The sequence below is a fragment of the Salmo trutta genome, chromosome 2, assembly GCF_901001165.1.
Source record: "Salmo trutta chromosome 2, fSalTru1.1, whole genome shotgun sequence".
Classification (NCBI taxonomy): Eukaryota; Metazoa; Chordata; class Actinopteri; order Salmoniformes; family Salmonidae; genus Salmo; species Salmo trutta.
In genome coordinates, this window is record NC_042958.1 from 38,164,131 (window position 1) to 38,184,564 (window position 20,434).

Genomic DNA, 20,434 nt, shown 5'->3' on the forward strand with positions numbered 1-20,434 from the left:
ATCCAGAGCGACTTACAAATTGGTGCATTCACCTTATGATATCCAGTGGAACAACCACTTTACAATAGTACATCTATCTTTTTTGGGGGGGGGGGGGTTAGAAGGATGACTTTATCCTATCCCAGGTGTTCGTTAAAGAGGTGGGGTTTCAGGTGTCTCTGGAAAGTGATGATTGACTCCGCTGTCCTGGCGTCGTGAGGGAGCTTGTTCCACTATGACACACTGATTGTTGATCAAGAGAGTAATTTGTCAATATTACCTACAGTTGAAGTCGGAAGTTTACATACACCTTAGCCAAATACATTTAAACTCAGTTTTTCACAATTGCTGACATTAAATCCTAGTAAAAATCCCCTGTCTTAGGTCAGTTAGGGTCACCACTTTTTTTAAGAATGTGAAATGTCAGAATAACAGTAGAGTGATTTATTTCAGCTTTGATTTCTTTCATCACTTTCCCAGTGGGTCAGAAGTTTGCATACACTCAATTAGTATTTGGTAGCATTGCCTTTAAAATGTTTAACTTGGGTCAAACGTTTCGTGTAGCCTTCCACAACCTTCCCACAATAAGCTGGGTGAATTTTGGCCCATTCCTCCTGACTGAGCTGGTGTAACTGAGTCAGGTTTGTAGGCCTCCTTGCTCGCACACGCTTTTTGAGTTCTGCCCACAAATTTTCCATAGGAGGTCAGGGCTTTGTGATGGCCAGTCCAATACCTTGACTTTGTTGTCCTTAAGCCATTTTGCCACAACTTTGGAAGTATGTTTGGGGTCATTGTCCATTTGGAAGACCCATTTGCGACCAAGCTTTAACTTCCTGACTGATGTCTTGAGATGCTGCTTCCACATAATTTTCCTCCCTCATGATGCTATCTATTTTGTGAAGTGCACCAGTCCCTCCTGCAGCAAAGCACCCCCACAACATGATGCTGCCATCCCCGTGCTTCACGGTTGGGATGGTGTTCTTCGGCTTGCAAGCATCCCCCTTTTTCTTCCAAACATATCGATGGTCATTATGGACAAACAGTTCTATTTTTGTTCTTTGTCCCCATGTGCAGTTGCAAACTGTAGTCTGTCTTTTTTATGGTGGTTTTGGAGCAGTGACTTCTTCCTTGCTGAACGGCCTTTCAGGTTATGTCGATATAGGACTCGTTTTACTGTGGATATAGATACTTTTGTACCTGTTTCCTCCAGCATCTTCATAAGGTCTTTTGCTGTTGTTCTGGGATTGATTTGCACTTTTCGCACCAAAGTGCGTTCATCTCTAGGAGACAGAACGCGTCTCCTTCCTGAGTGGTATGACGGCTGCGTGGTCCCATGGTATTTATACTCGCATACTATTGTTTGTACAGATGAACGTGTTACCTTCAGGCATTTGGAAATTGCTCCCAAGGATGAACCAGACTTGTGGAGGTCTAAAAAAAAAAATTCTGAGGTCTTGGCTGATTTCTTTTGATTTTCCCATGATGTCAAGCAAAGAGGCACTGAATTTGAAGGTAGGCCTTGAAATACATCCACAGGTACACCTCCAATTGACTCAAATTATGTCAATTAGCCTATCAGAAGCTTCTAAAGCCATGACATCATTTTCTGGAATTTTCCAAGCTGTTTAAAGGCACAGTCAACTTAGTGTATGTAAACTTCTGACCCACTGGAATTGTGATACAGTGAATTATAAGTGAAATAATCTGTCTGTAAACAATTGTTGGAAAAATTACTTGTGTCATGCACAAAGTAGATGTCCTAACCGACTTGCCAAAACTATAGTTTGTTAACAAGAAATTTGTGGAGTGGTTGAAAAACGAGTTTTAATGACTCCAACCTAACTGACTTCAACTGTATGTAAGTCCATAATGATCTATATAGGTAAATACTCTCTCTATGCGATTCACTGGATAAAAATGCTTTAAAAATCACAACAATTGTAAAAAAAATGTACAGGGAACATTGATTTGACCATTATCCTGCTTGACGCAACTGCATTTCATTTGTATTTTTCCCCCTTCTTCTTAGTGGAGACCGTGACGCAATTTCCCACTACCATAACTTATGGAGTCAAGATTCCCACATTTGGGGAATTCGCATGGGGTCAGCACGGCCGAGCTTCGTCCTAGGTGAACCTCTTTCATAACCAAGATGTCTCCCCTGCCAGGTAAATATAACAACTGCATTTCTGTGGTGTCTCTACAACATATAGCAATGACGGTGACATGCTCTGTTGTTGTGATACCTAAATATAATGATCTACTCTAGGTCTAGATCACGTTGTCCAGTGGTCTACAGATGCGTCCCAAATGGCACCCTATTCCCTTTATAGGGCATTACTTTTGACCAGGACCCATAGGGAATAGGGTGCTATTTGGAATAAAATGACCTCTTGACCACACACACACCGTCAAATCCTGCTTAAATGATTAACTGGGGATCTTCATTGATTGATACAGAACCCTGTAGACTTCTCTTACTACATCATTTCCCTGTATATTGATTGTATATTGATCATACCTAACACTACAGGAAAGCTTTTCCCCCTCCTTACCGTAACATTAGGTCTCATTCAGAAGGCTGGCCCAGGGGACCACACGCCCACTTTCCGCAGCATGACTTTCCTCCTCATAAATCGTCAGTTTCCCTATTTTTTTATTTATTATTATTATTATTTTTTCCCTATCATAAGAAGCTAGACACATTACATAATTCCCCTTCATTCATGAATGGGAGTTTATATTGGGAAAACCCAGAGCAAGTGACCTATGTCAATTGTCTGTTTTTCAGGTTGAATGTGTAATTGCAGACAGGTAAAACTGTTGTAAGTAGGCTGCTACGTAACCATGTGTACTTACTCTCTGCAATTACTCTCTACTTACCTAATGTAAAGAGGGACCAGGTTAAACATAAGCCTACTTTAGGCTTATCTGAAGGCGGAAGCCCGACGAGCTGGCTGAGGCACCCCCGGTTCCATTGGTGATGGTACCCGGACCCGGCGTCACCAACCAAAACAAAAACCAAAACTCCCTGATTCTGCTTTTAGTGGTGTCAGCATTCTGTGAAGATCAACGGTGGAGACGAGAAGCAAGTACAGGGAGTGAACATTTAATGAAATACGGACATGAAATAGGACAGGACAGCGTCTGGACATGAACACAACGGCATGAATGCTGACACAATGAACCAACGGAGGAACAAACAGAAATAAACGGGGCAATCAACAAAGGGAAGGAGTCCCGGTGAGTCCAATGAGCAGTGCTGCACGTAATGATAGGTGTGCGTAATAAAGGGCAGCCTGGCGCCCTTGACCGCCAGAGAGGGAGAGCGGGAGCAGGCGTGACAGGTTTAGAGAGCTGAGCCACAGTGACCACACTCCAGGTTTAGAGAGCTGAGCCACACCGACCCACACTCCAGGTTTAGAGAGCTGAGCCACACCGACCCACACTCCAGGTTTAGAGAGCTGAGCCACACCGACCCACACTCCAGGTTTAGAGAGCTGAGCCACACCGACCCACACTCCAGGTTTAGAGAGCTGAGCCACAGTGACCACACTCCAGGTTTAGAGAGCTGAGCCACACCGACCCACACTCCAGGTTTAGAGAGCTGAGCCACACCGACCCACACTCCAGGTTTAGAGAGCTGAGCCACACCGACCCACACTCCAGGTTTAGAGAGCTGAGCCACAGTGACCACACTCCAGGTTTAGAGAGCTGAGCCACAGTGACCCACACTCCAGGTTTAGAGAGCTGAGCCACACCGACCCACACTCCAGGTTTAGAGAGCTGAGCCACAGCGACCCACACTCCAGGTTTAGAGAGCTGAGCCACAGTGACCACACTCCAGGTTTAGAGAGCTGAGCCACAGTGACCCACACTCCAGGTTTAGAGAGCTGAGCCACAGTGACCACACTCCAGGTTTAGAGAGCTGAGCCACAGTGACCCACACTCCAGGTTTAGAGAGCTGAGCCACAGTGACCACACTCCAGGTTTAGAGAGCTGAGCCACAGTGACCACACTCCAGGTTTAGAGAGCTGAGCCACAGTGACCCACACTCCAGGTTTAGAGAGCTGAGCCACAGTGACCACACTCCAGGTTTAGAGAGCTGAGCCACACCGACCCACACTCCAGGTTTAGAGAGCTGAGCCACACCGACCCACACTCCAGGTTTAGAGAGCTGAGCCACAGTGACCCACACTCCAGGTTTAGAGAGCTGAGCCACACCGACCCACACTCCAGGTTTAGAGAGCTGAGCCACAGTGACCCACACTCCAGGTTTAGAGAGCTGAGCCACACCGACCCACACTCCAGGTTTAGAGAGCTGAGCCACAGTGACCACACTCCAGGTTTAGAGAGCTGAGCCACAGTGACCCACACTCCAGGTTTGGGAGAGAGCTGAGCCACAGTGACCACACTCCAGGTTTAGAGAGCTGAGCCACAGTGACCACACTCCAGGTTTAGAGAGCTGAGCCACAGTGACCCACACTCCAGGTTTAGAGAGCTGAGCCACAGTGACCACACTCCAGGTTTAGAGAGCTGAGCCACAGTGACCCACACTCCAGGTTTAGAGAGCTGAGCCACAGTGACCACACTCCAGGTTTAGAGAGCTGAGCCACAGTGACCACACTCCAGGTTTAGAGAGCTGAGCCACAGTGACCCACACTCCAGGTTTAGAGAGCTGAGCCACAGTGACCACACTCCAGGTTTAGAGAGCTGAGCCACACCGACCCACACTCCAGGTTTAGAGAGCTGAGCCACACCGACCCACACTCCAGGTTTAGAGAGCTGAGCCACAGTGACCCACACTCCAGGTTTAGAGAGCTGAGCCACACCGACCCACACTCCAGGTTTAGAGAGCTGAGCCACAGTGACCCACACTCCAGGTTTAGAGAGCTGAGCCACACCGACCCACACTCCAGGTTTAGAGAGCTGAGCCACAGTGACCACACTCCAGGTTTAGAGAGCTGAGCCACAGTGACCCACACTCCAGGTTTGGGAGAGAGCTGAGCCACAGTGACCACACTCCAGGTTTAGAGAGCTGAGCCACAGTGACCACACTCCAGGTTTAGAGAGCTGAGCCACAGTGACCACACTCCAGGTTTAGAGAGCTGAGCCACAGTGACCACACTCCAGGTTTAGAGAGCTGAGCCACACCAACCCACACTCCAGGTTTAGAGAGCTGAGCCACAGTGACCCACACTCCAGGTTTAGAGAGCTGAGCCACACCAACCCACACTCCAGGTTTAGAGAGCTGAGCCACACCAACCCACACTCCAGGTTTAGAGAGCTGAGCCACAGTGACCCACACTCCAGGTTTAGAGAGCTGAGCCACACCGACCCACACTCCAGGTTTAGAGAGCTGAGCCACAGTGACCACACTCCAGGTTTGGGAGAGAGCTGAGCCACAGCGACCCACATTCCAGGTTTAGAGAGCTGAGCCACAGTGACCCACACTCCAGGTTTAGAGAGCTGAGCCACAGTGACCACACTCCAGGTTTAGAGAGCTGAGCCACAGTGACCACACTCCAGGTTTAGAGAGCTGAGCCACAGTGACCACACTCCAGGTTTGGGAGAGAGCTGAGCCACAGCGACCCACATTCCAGGTTTAGAGAGCTGAGCCACAGTGACCCACACTCCAGGTTTAGAGAGCTGAGCCACAGTGACCACACTCCAGGTTTAGAGAGCTGAGCCACAGTGACCACACTCCAGGTTTAGAGAGCTGAGCCACAGTGACCACACTCCAGGTTCATTTATGCTCAGTGGTGTGAAGTACTTAAGTAGAAATACTTTAAAGTACTACTTAAGTAGTTTTTTGGGGTATTTGTACTTTACTTTATTATTTATATTTTTGACAACTTTTACTTCACTACATACTAAAGAAAATGATTTACTTTTTATTCCATACATTTTCCGTGACACCCAAAAGTACATGTTACATTTTAATGCTTAGCAGGACAGAAAATGGTCCAATTCGCACACTTATCAAGAGAACATCCCTGGTCATCCCTACTGCCTCTGATCTGATGGACTTACTAAACACAAATGCTTTTCTTTTAAATAATGTCTGAGTGTTGGAGTGTGACCCTGGCTATCCGTAAATGAATAAAAAGAAGAAAATTGTGCCATCTGGTTTGCTTAATATAAGGAATTTTAAATGATTTCTACTTTTACTACTTAAGTATATTTTAGCAACTACATTTACATTTTAGTCATTTAGCAGACACTCTTATCCAGAGCGACTTACAGTAGTGAATGCATACATTTTTTTCTCCGTACTGGTCCCCCATGGGAATCGAACCCACAACCCTGGCGTTGCAAACACCATGCTCTCCCAAATGAGCCACACGGGACCACAACTACATTTACTTTTGATACTTAAGTGTATGTACAAACAAATACTTTTAGACTTCTACTCAATTAGTATTTTACTGGGTGACTTTCACTATTACTTCGGTCATTTTCTATGAAGGTATCTTTACTTTTACTCAAGTATGACAACTTTTTCCACCACTGCTCATGCTTAAATAACATTAATTATTCATAACAGATACTTTATGATTGAACAATATTAATAGGATGTTTGTATGATTAATGAAATGAACTCATGCTAAATAAAACCATACTTACCTTATCCTGCTTATTTATAATGCTGCATTATTGTTTGGGTGAAGAATAAGTAAGCCTAAACGCAGTGGAGTACAGTTTTGTTATAGCCACTGGATTCTGGGCCACTGGTGTTGATGAAACTATTATGAATAACAAGACAATACTGGCACTAAAGATCACAAACTTCATCCTAAAGTAGAGGCAGCTAAGTGAACTATTGAAGTATTTGCCAATCCTTTGCAATTTTGTGGGACTGGTACTGTACAACAGTTCATTCGTTCCAACCGTGTCTGCACCGTCTCAGTAAATTGCGGCCCGGAGCAGAGAGGCGAAAGGCAGGGAGGGGAGGGGGGGGAGAATAGAAAGGGAGGGAGGTAGAGAGCGAGGGAGCCCGATCTGAAGGGAGAATACAAGGGAGGAGTCAGGCAAGGGAAAGAGAAGCTGGATTTCCACATTTCGCCCTATTCTCTTCGAAAAGCATACTTAATGTAATACCAACACTCCACGAGTTTTTGAAAACACATGTTTTCTTATTCATACAGGTCTGATATCGGCAGGTATGTAGGGAGGTTCACGGTATTAGCTCAGTTTTCGCTCTATTCAGCAAACTGAAAAGAAGAAAGACGCGGAGAAGAAGGAAAAGTCTGGCAGAGCAGAGTTGGAGTTGCAACGTAAAGTCACATAGTCAACTCCAGAGCGCGAGAAGCACATCTGCAACAAGCGAAAAAATACTTCACTTACGAGAAGACAAAAAAGTTCAAGAATTATAGGAGGGGAAACATCATTCGAACACGTAAGTGCAGAAAAACACGACGAGTCATAATGAACTGTTTCCTTTGAACATTTTGTGATTTGCTGGCGTTGAACATGTTAAAGAGAAAACAAGTTTATTTCAAAAACTGTCGAGAGGTATCACGTTTAAAATAAATCATAGAAGTCCACTTATCCGAAGGGGGGGTGATGCTATATAAGCAGAAAATAGTATGACAACCCAACCTATTCACTAATATACTCACTAGCGCAACATAAACATGTAAACATGTATACTAACACTACATCTTTTGCTGGATGTTGTCTACTTTCTTTAAAGTTACAAGTTGACCCATTGCACATTTTCGAAACTTTGCTTATGTATTTTCTTAGAAGGTGATAGAAACTTGCCAATGGTTCTTATTCCCGTAAATCTGATTTAAAGGTGTGTTTAATGTTATTTAATGGAAGGTTTATACATTTTAAGTTTGTGTATTGGATACACTTGAATGCAAAAGTAATTGCATTGCTGAGAATTGTGATATGGGCTGAAATTTCTTTTGGAACTTCTAATACTAACACAAACAACGTCCACTACTGGACTTTTGCCCAAAGACACGCATGGGAGGCATGCGTATTTACATGTGATCACATTTCAGCAGGATTTGACCATGTTATCGATTCGGTCTCTTATCCATTAGGCCTAATATGAGTTATGCCTGGATTGATGTACTATACTTTATAGACTATTGTTCAGAATCGCATAGCCTATTCACAAAAACATCTAATGCAACCACTGAAGTCCCTATTTCTACAATCAAAATATAAAAAGTAAGCCCACGTTTATTTTACATTGCCAAAGGCACAGTTTAACGATTATACAGTTATGCAGACCTATATAATGAGCATTGTAGGCCCATCGTTTTTGACAATAGAAAATCAACTAGGTTTTATCAAATGAAGTAGAACGGCTCTAAATAGAAAAGGTCATTTCTCTGTTTAAATAGCCTACAATAGAAGCTACATTTGGAAAGCCCTTATATTCGCACGTCCACATTTGGATTACTTTCCCTTACTATTTTATTGACCTGATTTTATAATTAGACCTACTTATTAGGCTTATCGTTTTTTTGTCTTTAATCCATTTCGTTATTTTTTTTCGTATGTAATTTTCGGTCAGTTAGGCTATGTATCATGGCAGCGTGCCTTCACATGTGGAGATATTTGTTTTAAACTTTTCCTTCTGCTCCCAGCCAGCTGTTCCACATTTTATCTGCTTGTCAGATTCGGTGTGAGTGACTGGTGGACCGTTTGTGTCTCGGGTTTCACGCCGCCATACAAACGACAAGGGTTCGAGGCGTTTAGCCGTGCGGTGACGGCTCAGACAAACCTTCTTTGACACTTGGCAAATTATTAACGGAGATCTACAGTAACTGGCAGCAAAGGTTTGAATGCAAAACAACAAAATGTTAATAGTTTGTGCAGAATAAAGTTTATTTTGTATTTTTTTTACCTCGGGTTGAGAACATGATCATCTGGACTGGCCAGTTTTAGGCCCCTATGAGATCTCTCTTGTGCTGCTTTTAAGAAGGAAAGAAAAATGACTAGAACATAGGCCTATAACCCACTAAATTTAGTGATCGTTTTTACACATAATTTTGTTTGCATGAGCCCAAATCTTTATGCACTATTTTGAAATCATATGCTCAGTCTTTAATCATTTAATTGATAATTTAACCCCCCCCCCCCAACTATGTTTTATGAAATAATATTTGGTTAGAGTATGAACATCAAGGAAGCCATAAACCTATATTTTAGCTTAATTCGCAAAATATCTCAATAGATTATAGTTTCTAATCAAAACTAGTGTTTGCTACAGTAATATAGTTCATTGTTATCCTTATCTATCCATTAAACGAAATCTAAATGTAATTTTATCATTAATGCATTTTTGCCTTTCAGATATGTATTTTAATCAAGAGAAAGTTTTTGGCTTGCAAAAATCCAAATGTTATACCTCAATTTGATAAGGCCTACCTGCATTTTAAAACTATCATCTCTTATTCTATTTAGTGAGGATGCAATGGACTTAATGAACATACTTCAATTGATATGTTTCTGGTATTTTGCTATTAAGTTTTATTTTTGTAGTGATTGATGGTCGACAGAAAGCTCTATGACAGAGTGCATTTTTCATGATGAATGTGTGATTGCTTACCCCCAGATTTAATGATCACCAAAGCAACATTAAACTTAATTATATTAATTTGAGCTCTATTTAGCCTTAATGGATGGCTGATATTTTCCACGAGAAAACAGTGTTCCAAAACAACCCCAGATTGGCTCTAAGTACATGCCTATATGTGTATGGAGCTGGATATATTTTAGGATTTAATTATATTAAATATGAATGATATCTGATGAACACACTCAGCAATATAAATATGTATGGCGTTACTGTTTTACATCTTCAAAACAGAATGGAGCTCAGCTAGGGGCTGTAGCTTCACTTGAACAGGTGCAATTTTACAAAACAAGGACTGCATGTCAAATGATTCAGTAACGGTAAGAAATACACACAATGTTTAAAAAAGGCTCATTGAAGAAGCCTGTTTTTTTTTCTTCACCGGCCAAGATGAATCAATGCCCGTCTGATGAAGGGAACAATCTGTAACTCACAGTACCACAGATGGGGAAAGAAAGTCACGGATAACCCGTGTCCCTCCCTCCCTATTCCTCCTCAGCCCTTCTGATAGCAGAGCAGCCCTTTATCTCTATATTAGCATAGCTTTACATTCAATTATGCATAGCTGCGAAACACCAGGCAGTGCACTCCTGACCTTTCTAACTTGCCCAAAATGGGGCCTGTTACACAAGCAGATGTTAATGCACAAAGATGACACACTATTACCGTTAAATTAAGGGCCTCTCAAATCCACTATTCTAGGCAGGCCTCTGTCTTTAGGCTCTTTTACGTCCTAGAGGAAGAATACCTGTTAAAATGTGTGTATGCATGAGGCCCTAATGACATCTGTTGTTGTGGTAATAGGACTCAATAAAGACACACTCAGAGGGACCAAGTGTGTTGTTCTATGAGGGTAATCTAGGGGAAGTTGATTTAATCTAAGGTAACATGTACCAAGGCTTTTTTTTGTGCGTTTATTCACATTTTTGGTTTGTTGTGTTGTGGATACGTCGGTGTGTGGCAGATATAGTGTGTGATTTCTGTTGTAGTACTCAAAGGTTGTTATAGTCAGTCACAGATGTTAATATGATGAAAGGTTTATCTGTGTCTTTCAATGGAGGCTCAACTCTTTAGCAGAGCGCTAAGTACTTCTATCCCACAAACCACAGTTTACATTAGCAGGTGAGGAGAGGCGCCGTTACCTCAGCTATTTAGAGCATGTTGGGCAGAAATAAATAAACACACTATCACAATGGTTACCCAATCAAAGTTTGGAATCTTTCCCCTAAGTGATTTGATTTGCCAACGCTGCCCTGTGAATATAGACGCTACATGAATAGATGGCCCCCAATAGGAATCCTTCACTTTGAGGATTCTGAACTTTGATATATTGACATCAAATGGAAAAGTTACAGTGGGGAAAAGAAAGAGAACGGAGAGAGAGAAGAGAGAGAGATTGAGAGAAAAAAAGGCAGCGAGACAAGAGACAGATGTGTGTGTGTGTGTGACGTGTGAGTGACTCCTTCACCTCCTTGTAAAAAGTTGGGGCCGTGGCAGTATGCCGCTGAGTGTAGTCTACATCAAAGTGTCTGGATGCATTTGCGTGTGAGCGGCGAGAAGGAGGCAGGCAGGCGGGCGCGAGGCGCGGCTCAGCATGAGGGGCTTCTCCTTGGCCCTCCTAATCCCCAGGCCCAGCCATCCCTTCAGGGCATGCCTCAGATCTGGCTCTCCTAGCTCTCCGCATGGACGTACCCAGCCTCTGCCGGCCGATTTAATATGCTATGTGTTCCTGCTCCCCTCCACCTTCACCAGCAGCGTCCTAGAGCGGGACCCCATTCACCCCCATTCCCTGATTCAAGGAGTCCCACTTAAGGCACCTTTCACTGGGCACGTCTTTGCACAGTGAGGGGGTGGGGTGGGTGATCTGATAATAATAATTTGGTGGGTGCTTATATTTGTCACATTTTACACATGTACAAGTGTGTATTAATAAGCATCTGTGAATTGGAAATGTGTATTTTGCATATCCCATCTGCCCCTGAGACACCCTCGGAGAGTGGGGTCACGGCCAGGGTCTGACATTATCAATGGGGACCCTGGAGAAATTGCGGTTAAGTGCCTTGCTCAAGGGCACATCGACACATTTTTCACCTTGTTGGCTCGGGGATTCCAACTTGCGGCCTTTAGGTTACTGGCCCAGCACTCTAACCACTAGGCTACCTGCCGCTTACAGGGGGGTGTGAGAGAGACGCATAGTGTAATGAAATGCATAGTCAGCTCCACACCATACACAGAGGCTCACAAATGTATTCTTACTCCATATGCATGTTTTTTTTAAATGTTTTAAAAATGCAAATGCACCTCTGCATAAAATATCCCCATCATAGACATATTTTACACACACACACACACACAGAGACAGACAGACAGAGACACAGAGAGACAGAGAGAGAGAGAGAGAGAGGAGCGTTCAAGCAGAGTAGCCAGTATTCTTTCTTCAGGAAATAAGAAATGAGAAAAGAAGCCAGAGCTCAAGCTGCCTTACCAGAGGCTGAGAGTCAGAGTGATGCTTTGTTTTCCAGGGCTTTGGTCTCACTCAGACTGGACCTACCAATTAGCCTGGTCAACCTCCCAGAGAGAGAGTGAGAGAATTTAGTCTGAAAAAAAATGAAGATGAATACAGGAGTGAAGGAGAGCTAGTAGTCCTTGATGACAGGACTGTGAACCCCAGAGCGTGTCAGTGATTGCCTGCGTTTTCTTTTCCCACACACTCGAGTACAAACGGAGGCAGGTTGCACCTGGGTGACGACGTCGCTTGACGGCGCTCGTCTCCTCTGTTTGCCATGAGCCGCCGTAAAAGCGTCTTTACGGCTGCGGTGTGAGTATCGCAGCAAGGGGTGAAGTAAGCTGCAGGCCCATTTGCTTGTGGCGGGGCTGTATAAAGTTGAGATGCTGAGCTGGGACAGTGGTGATGTAGTTCCCGAATTCCCAGGGTTTGGGTCTGTTTTTGTTATGTGCCATTGTGTCATGGGCTTGATGAGAGCTAGTTGTGGCATCCGTAAGGGGACCTGCTCTCCCTCCTCGTCCAGGGAGTGTGATTGAGACTGAATAGAGTAAAAAAAAATGTACACCCCAAAAGTGTATGAAAAATTATTTACAATAAGGAAAATACAATAAAATTCACTGGGGAAAATAAATAAATTACTAATATCTATTTCATAAATATCTGATTGGAATTCTTTAGTTGCATACCTCATACTGTTCTGATACACATAACAATGGTAAAGTTGTTTTAATATATATGTAGGTGCAGTGCCCCATGCTGGCCTGGTTATCTGTATTAGTGCGTAAGCCCAGTGTGTCTTAGTGAAACCTGGGGGTTGAGGAGGGGGACATTGTTTCAATGTCAAATGCAAATCCCAAGGTTAATACATGCATGAAGTTCAGGCCGACTTTCTCCCTCCCTTCTGCAAACATGTTTAAATGCGTGCCTCATCCCCTCTTCTCCCCCTTTCCCCTACTCCTTCATTTCTGTCCTCTGTTGCAGGGATTGTGAACCCCATTTCCCTCAAAAGGGGAACACTATTATCGGAGCAAATTTCTTGCCTGACTTGAAAGAAGGCCTCTTTTGTCAGGACGTCATTTGAAGGCTAATCAGCGATAGCGACAGAGAGGGGGAAGGAGAGAGAGGGGGGGGGGGGGACTCCAGCCATTTGTAATGATGGTCTGTCATCGGGGCTACCGTACCTGCCAGAGGAAACCTCAGGGCGGTCCCCTACCCTGCAACGTAGACTATTGCCCTATGTACATGGTCATTGAACACTGGTCACTTTAATAATGTTTACATACTGTTTTACCCACTTCATATGTACATAATGTATTCTAGTCAAGGCTCATCCTATTTAAGTACTGGTGTACACATCTTTCTATTCATATATAAATATCCATACTGTCCATACTGTTTATACACACCATCATATACATATATATTTATATTCTGGACTCTGACATTGCTCCTTTGGATATTTCTTTCTTTTCTTTTTCTTTTATTTGTGCAAATCGTTTTGTATTGTTGACATTAGCATTTGTGTCATTTAGCAGACACTCTTATCCAGACACTTATCTTATTGTTCAGTATTTCTGCACTGTTGTAGCTGGAAACAAAAGCGTTTCACTGCACCTGTGATAATATCTGCAAACTATGTGTATGCGAACAATACAATTGTATTTTATTTGCACTACCCTGACTCCGACAGGCTTGGCCTGGGGAATAAAAGTGGGCCTCAAAAATGTATCGAGCAACAAAAATATGAATGTGTATATGGGCCCCTAAACCGTCTTTGGCTATTTCAGGCCTGACTGGTGTTTTTATTAAGAGAGGTCGACATGCTTTGGAAATATATCTTATTCATGAAGAAAAAAAGCCAGGGCTGGACTTCCCAAAGAATTCATTATGTTCCCCTTTCCCATAAGCCTTGCTGCTCCGCAGGTCCCAGCCGGGCCTCAGAGGACGTTGAGAGTGTCGTGCGACATTGTAAAGCCTCCCTTAGCGAGCAGGGGAGTGCGAAGGGTTCCATTAGTCAAAGGTGCACGGCCGTTTTTTTCCCCCTCCCCAACACTTTCCCAGCTCCGTCCCAAACTCATTGTCTGAGCTAAGGCAGGACATTAGTCACTGCGGTGCTAGTGGAGCCTGCAGGGCAGTGGGACCAACCAACGCTGCTTTGGAGCAGGGACTGCTAGTCGGACAGAGAGAGAGAGAACTAGAAGAGAGAGAATGAGTGAGGTAGAGTGTGTGAAAAAGAGAAGTGGAGGGAGCGAGAGAGAGAGAAAGAAAGAAAAGAGAATGTTTTTGTATGTGTTTGAGAAAGGGAGAGAAAGAGTGTGGAAGAAGGGGAGAGAACGTTAGAGGTGTGGAGTCTATAGCTCTACCTCAGGGCTCAGTATGTAAGCCCCTGTTTTCCCCCCAAAGCTGCTTTCACAAAGAGATTTACAAGACAGGTCTCCGGTGTGCTGCTTTGCCCGCCTGCATCGTGTGTGTGTGTGTGTGTGTGTGTGTGTGTGTGTGTGTGAGAGAGAGTGTATTTCTCCAAACTGTTAAATGTGCACCGCTAGAATATGTTTTTTACATTATCTTAGGTTTTCCTAAATGAGTGGTTCCTAACTGGTCTGTCCTAACCAGAACCAAGGGATGGCATGAGATTATTTATTCTACCTGATGAAGGAGGCATGCGAGGTGGTCGGTGGTATCTTTGGTGTATGTATGTTGAGGGGAGTCAGCAGTCACACATCACACATACAAGGGATCCTGTTAGCTTTTGGAATTATTTATAAAGCTTGGCTTTTGTGTGGCTTTATAGTTCACTGTCTCCTTCCGTTACTGCCTATGACTCTACCTGTGCCACCTTCAACTCCAAACAGTCCCTCTGCCACTGTACTGAGTCTCAGAGTAGGAATGCTGACCGAGGATCAGTTTACCCATTTAGCTCATAGTGAATAAGATCAGGGGTAACTGATCCTAGATCAGCACTCTTTCTACTCTTACACAGTTTATATGGGCTTATGTTTTTTTATATTCAGAGATTTTTTTCATGGATTCACAAGTAGGAGAATAAACTGTTGGTCCAATAGTTCCTCTATGAGTTTTATTATTTAGTGGAATTGTAGTTGTAGTGACAAGCACAATTTTGAGACTTCAGAGAAAATCACAAAGTTATACCGACCATTACATATGGGCTTGATTACACTGTAATCCAGTAGAGTTTTGTGTGTATTTCTCCTGAATCCGGGTGGAAGGTTTAGTGTGTTTGAGATGGTATATGTTAATGTTGCCTTTATTGATACAAGCAGGGATGTGATTATGGTTCAGCTCAGTATATATGAGCAGAGCGCTGATCTAGTTTCCTATTTCTCCCTCTGGCATAGAGATCAATGCAAACCAGCTAACACAGCCTAATACGCCATTTACACGTACATTGTGGAAAACATTTACATATATTGAAAATGAAACTGATAAAGTAGGTCCATGTCCTAGAGGTAAGAGTTATTGTGCTTGTGAGTGATTAGCTTGAGTGTGTGTGTGTGTGTGTGTGTGTGTGTGTGTGTGTGTGTGTGAACACGGGAGAGACCTCTCCCGTGACTGCCAACCAGTCCTGTGTGTGATAGGTGCCAGATTGTATAGCTGCGAGCCAGACTGTCTCTGCCTGTCAGAAAAGTTATAAGTCGCTCTGGATAAGAGCGTCTGCTAAATGACGTAAATGTAAAAAAGAGAGAATGAGAAAAGAACAAGAGCAAAGAGAGGGGGATGATTACAGTACACTGTTCCTCTGATCTGATTCATCACTAACTGTCTCTCATGCAAAGGGTGAACTTATTATCCCTGCTTCAACCTCCAGCACGGTGCCAGCTACTCACCATGTTTCCCAATTAACCCCCGGCACCCATCTAACTCGCCAATTAAGGCCTCTTCCTCAGTGCTTTTATTTGTGTGTTAGCATGTTCACTAGAGCCCTGGGTGGTGTTCATTGTGCACTAAATAGAATAAAACAGGGAGGGACAACCTGTACCTGTCCAATAGACAGACAGAAACGCACATTTTGTATCCCGTTGCAAAATGTTTTAAAACGTGTGCCCTAATAAATACGACCCTGGTGTGGAGGAATGCAGTGGAGAGGTGGAGGTGAGTGAGTGTTAACCAAGTAGTAAGAGTGTATGTTTAGGAGGTGTCCTAAGCGATGGCTTTACAGCCCCCAGAATTTATTTGAGGCGGCGACGCAAACAGCTGAAAGGCTTAAACACAGGCAGATGTTAGTTAGCTTCCTGACTGACGACTGCTCCAGGGCCCGAGAGGGCTGCCATTGTAAGTCTTCTTCCCCATGTTTATTTGTGGTCTTTTCTTTTGGAAGCCATTTTGGAGCAGTCTGTATGTCCCCTTTGAGTTTAGGGGGAAGTTTTTGTTTTATGATGAGTCATGTGGATGTTATTGCATATGTCATAGGAGTATGGCTTTGAAGAGGATGTATATTTTTTTCACCGGACTTGCAGTAAAAGACTGTCGCATTTCAACTTCAAATTCAGTATTCACTCCAAAGATATTCACTTGTGTGTGTGTTTTAAAACCTAAAGTGCAACCTTAGTAGACCTATATGCCGAGCTCTGGGACATGTGCGTGTGACTGTGTGAGTGTTGGTGCTGCTTACTGACGCTGTGGGAGGGATGCAGGCACGTTGGGAGCGCCAATCCCTGTGTGTGTGTACAGTATGAGCGAGCAGGCCCTGATGGGGGGGGGGGGCTTTCATGAAAGTGAGAGTGAATTGTTGTCTCCTTACCAACCTAGCTGTGCTGTTGGGAGACATGTCAGCCGTGGGGGAGCTGGCTGAGTGGAGCTGCATGGGAGTCTGACTGGGACTCCCTCTGTCTCTCTACTTTCTTTGATCTAACACTTCCTCAACCATACTACTTATATAGTACAGTAGAGTCTCACCCCCCTGGCTTCATTGAAGTGTCTTCACCTCTAGCTGAAGTCAGTTGAAGTCAGTGGTCGATGGCGCCGATGGTCTGGGCTGTGTATCTACTGAATGGAACTTTGTTGGGCGCAAACAGAAACGTCAAACAACAGAATAAAGAAAGTGTTCGCTTTTAACTTGCTCAGCATTATGGGTAATGGGAACAAGCAAACAAGGGCAAGTAATTACGGATGGAATGTCATGTAGTAATGGCGTTTGTTTTATACATGTGATTGGGGGCACCCGAATGGCGCAGCGGTCTAAGGCACTGCATCTCAGTGCAAGAGGCATCACTACAGTCTCTGGTTTGAATCCAGGCTGAATCACATCCGGCTGTGATTGGGAGTCCCATAGGGCGGTGCACAATTGGCCCAGCATCATCCGGGGTAGGCCGTCATTGTAAATAAGAATTTGTTCTTAACTGACTTGCCTAGTCTGAGACGATAAGAAGACAGTGGCAGAATAAATTCAACCACACATTTGTTTCATTACAAAACCGGAGAGCAACATCTGTCCGGTGACATTCACAAAACATATTGCATGTAACAGTTACATGACCTACAGCATGGTCAAGCAAGGTAATTTTTCCGACATTTTCGGATTAAGCAGCTATTGATTTAGAACCACAGAGATTTGAGCCGAATGCGTCGGGGAGGGGGTACCGCCACGTATGCTCTCTCGCCAGGGCACTAGGTTGCCATGCTCCCGCGTCTCAGCCGGACTGACGGGTTTCCCGCGCCTCAGCAGAGGTGACCGGTCCGCTCCTGTTCCCCGGGATCGTCATTTTGGTCGACGTCCTGCGGCTGGAGCCACGTCGGGGAGGGGATACTGTCTCGTGTGCTCCCTCTCCGGCCTCTAGGTCACCAGGCTGCTCATTATGGTGCACACCTGTCACCATCGTTATGCACACCTGCACATCACCTGGACTCATCACCTCCCTGATTACCTTCCCTGTATATGCCACTCTCTTTGGTTCATTCCCCAGGTGTTTTTGTTTCTGTTCCTGTGTCATGTCTGTGCGTTGTTCATGTTTTCTTGTTTTGTATTATGTTATGTTTATTTATTAAAACACTTGCTTCCCGACTCTCAGCGCACTCGTTACACACCATTTCAACTTCAAAATTTCAACATAATCTAATCACCTATTCTTAGTCCAATACAGTGACAACTAAAAGATACTAAAAACAATTTAGTCTAGTCAACGTAAGCTAAATGTGGCTGTCCATGGTACTGATTTCTCTGTGTGTGTGCAAGGAGAAAAAACATGCTGAATCACCCTACTTGTAGAGAAACGGCAATGCCATCCTCTTTCATGTTGCCTAAACTGTCTGTGACTCTGTCATACAGTACACGCTTTTAGTTTTTGTTGTCCTAGGCTACCTGGCTAAAATACTTGCTCACCAGCCTAACTTCCTTTCATGGGTGCATCGCCAGACCAGCTACTTAACATTAGCATACCACATCTAGTTACATGTTGAACTTCCATCCTCTCCGGCCAGGGGCATGATGTATGAATTAATGGTTGGATCAGAATCACCGTTATAATCATTGGCCAGTACGGCGTATTAAGTCCAAATACCTACCTCCATCCATGGCTAAATTAGGAAAGGGTGATTTTAGCTAGCTAACTAGCCTCCAGAGAACAACAACACAACGAGTTGCAACAATTCAAGTTTTTTTTTCTGTCAATAATGACGTTTGGCTTGTGATGTGATTGGTCAGTAGCCAAATCCGAACTGGCTTCCCTTGACACTTTTGTTTGGTGTGCCAGAACCATTCATAGCTGTGTTCACTCAGTTTAGCTCAACGCTGATTGGCTATTATAATTTTTTTTTTTATCAAGGGAGGACAAATGCTCGCTGGCTTCCCTGGCATTCATACTCTTTCTGATCAGACTGTACCAGATACCCTGCACAAACTGAGACAGAAGGGAGCTGTTTTGTTCGCTCGGATGCTTTCTCCTTATGAAGCATAGAGAGACAAAATAAACAGTTTAGTAATTATTATTTTTTTTTTCTTGGTACATTTTTTGGGGAAGCCTGGCTTCCCATGGCATCCATGAATACACGCCACTACCTCCTATATTTCCGTTGTCCATCACTGCCATGTTAAATTACTATTAGTGCTCTCATAACATGCGGATAGCATGAGCACTCACCAGGTGTTCTTGGCTGAGGCTGTTTGAAGGTATTTCTTAGGCATAGGGCCCTGGTCAAAAGTAGTGCACTAGAAAGGGAATAGGGTGCCATTTGGGACTCAGCCTCAGTCTCAGGGGGTCCAACTGATAAAACAGAATTATCAGAATCGGGTGTTTTCTGTAGTGTGGAATGTATGACTCAATAGCTCTTTGGATGTGAGCCCACCCCTCAGACAGGAAAAGAGGTATTAAAGCCATGCCTTTCCTACTTTTTCACTTCCTCCATCTGTTCATCCTCTCCATCTTCCTCCATCCCTCCCTCACATTCCGTTGTGCAAGGGTCTAATTCCAGGACAACTGCATTTTGCAATGTGATGGCATTACTTTATTTTCCCTCCCTTTCATCCTCCCTCTATCGCCAGAGAGCCAAACACTAGTGTGACTTCATCTCGCCCAATCATCCTCCCTCTAATACGCTTTAAATGGCGCGTCCGCGAGGGCCCGGACGGAGAATTAATAAGAGCCAATAAAGCGCGCTGACGGGGCATGTCGGTGAGTCTAAGTAAACATTATGACTTCTTGAGGGGGGCATCGGGGGTTGTTGCGACTTGATGAATCGTTGCGTAGCTCAGCGAGGGCTAATTTCTCACTTAGCCGTCCTGATGGGGCCTACCTAATAGGGCCCTTTACTGCCTGCTTTGGCTTGCTGATTGTCTGCTTCATGGGTTGATTATTGTGCTGTATTATTATCACGCTGCCCCCTGGCTGTTGTTCCACCACGTGCCCAGCAATGGCCCCGCTCTGTCATTAATCACTTCATTCACTACCCTCCTCTCCTCCACTCACTCTGGTCTGTGTTGTACTGTTTATACCACTGACACAGAGGAAGGAAAGAGCAGGGGTGGAGGAGAGAAAAGCAGCGAGAGAGATGGGTGAGAGCAAGAGAGAGGGAAATGAGAGAAAGAAAAGACAGAGAGAGGGAGAGAGAATAATACAAGAGAGAGAGAGTAATGGAGGGAAACTAGACAGAGGGAGAGTAGGAGAGCCCAGAGGGAACATGGGATTTAGAGTGTAGAAATGAGAGAGGGCCACGGTAACTTGTGGCTCAGCCTCGTAACAGACAGACGGTCCAATGTCCCCCAGACAGTGTCTAACACATCCATCACTCCACTGGAACTGACTTATTCTGCATCCCAAATGGTATCCTATTCCATTTGTAGTGCACCACTTTTGAAAGGGGCCCTGGTCAAAAGTAGTGTACTGCAAAGGGAATAG

At 44.3% G+C, this 20,434-nt stretch overlaps 1 protein-coding gene and 1 pseudogene across 2 annotated transcripts in view; one reads left to right on the top strand and one right to left on the bottom strand.

Moving 5' to 3' along the window:
• Nucleotides 1-2,007: 2,007 nt before the first annotated feature.
• LOC115163510 (uncharacterized) lies at nt 2,008-2,155 on the bottom strand (annotated as a pseudogene).
• A 4,816-nt stretch (nt 2,156-6,971) lies between these two features.
• The window catches only part of LOC115154990 (transcriptional activator GLI3), a 186,725-nt gene continuing 173,262 nt past the window's right edge, over nt 6,972-20,434 (top strand). For both annotated transcript variants that reach the window (XM_029701758.1, XM_029701765.1), the window contains exon 1: nt 6,972-7,378. The gene's annotated coding sequence lies outside the window, so the exon portion shown is untranslated. The remainder of the gene's footprint in view (nt 7,379-20,434) is intronic.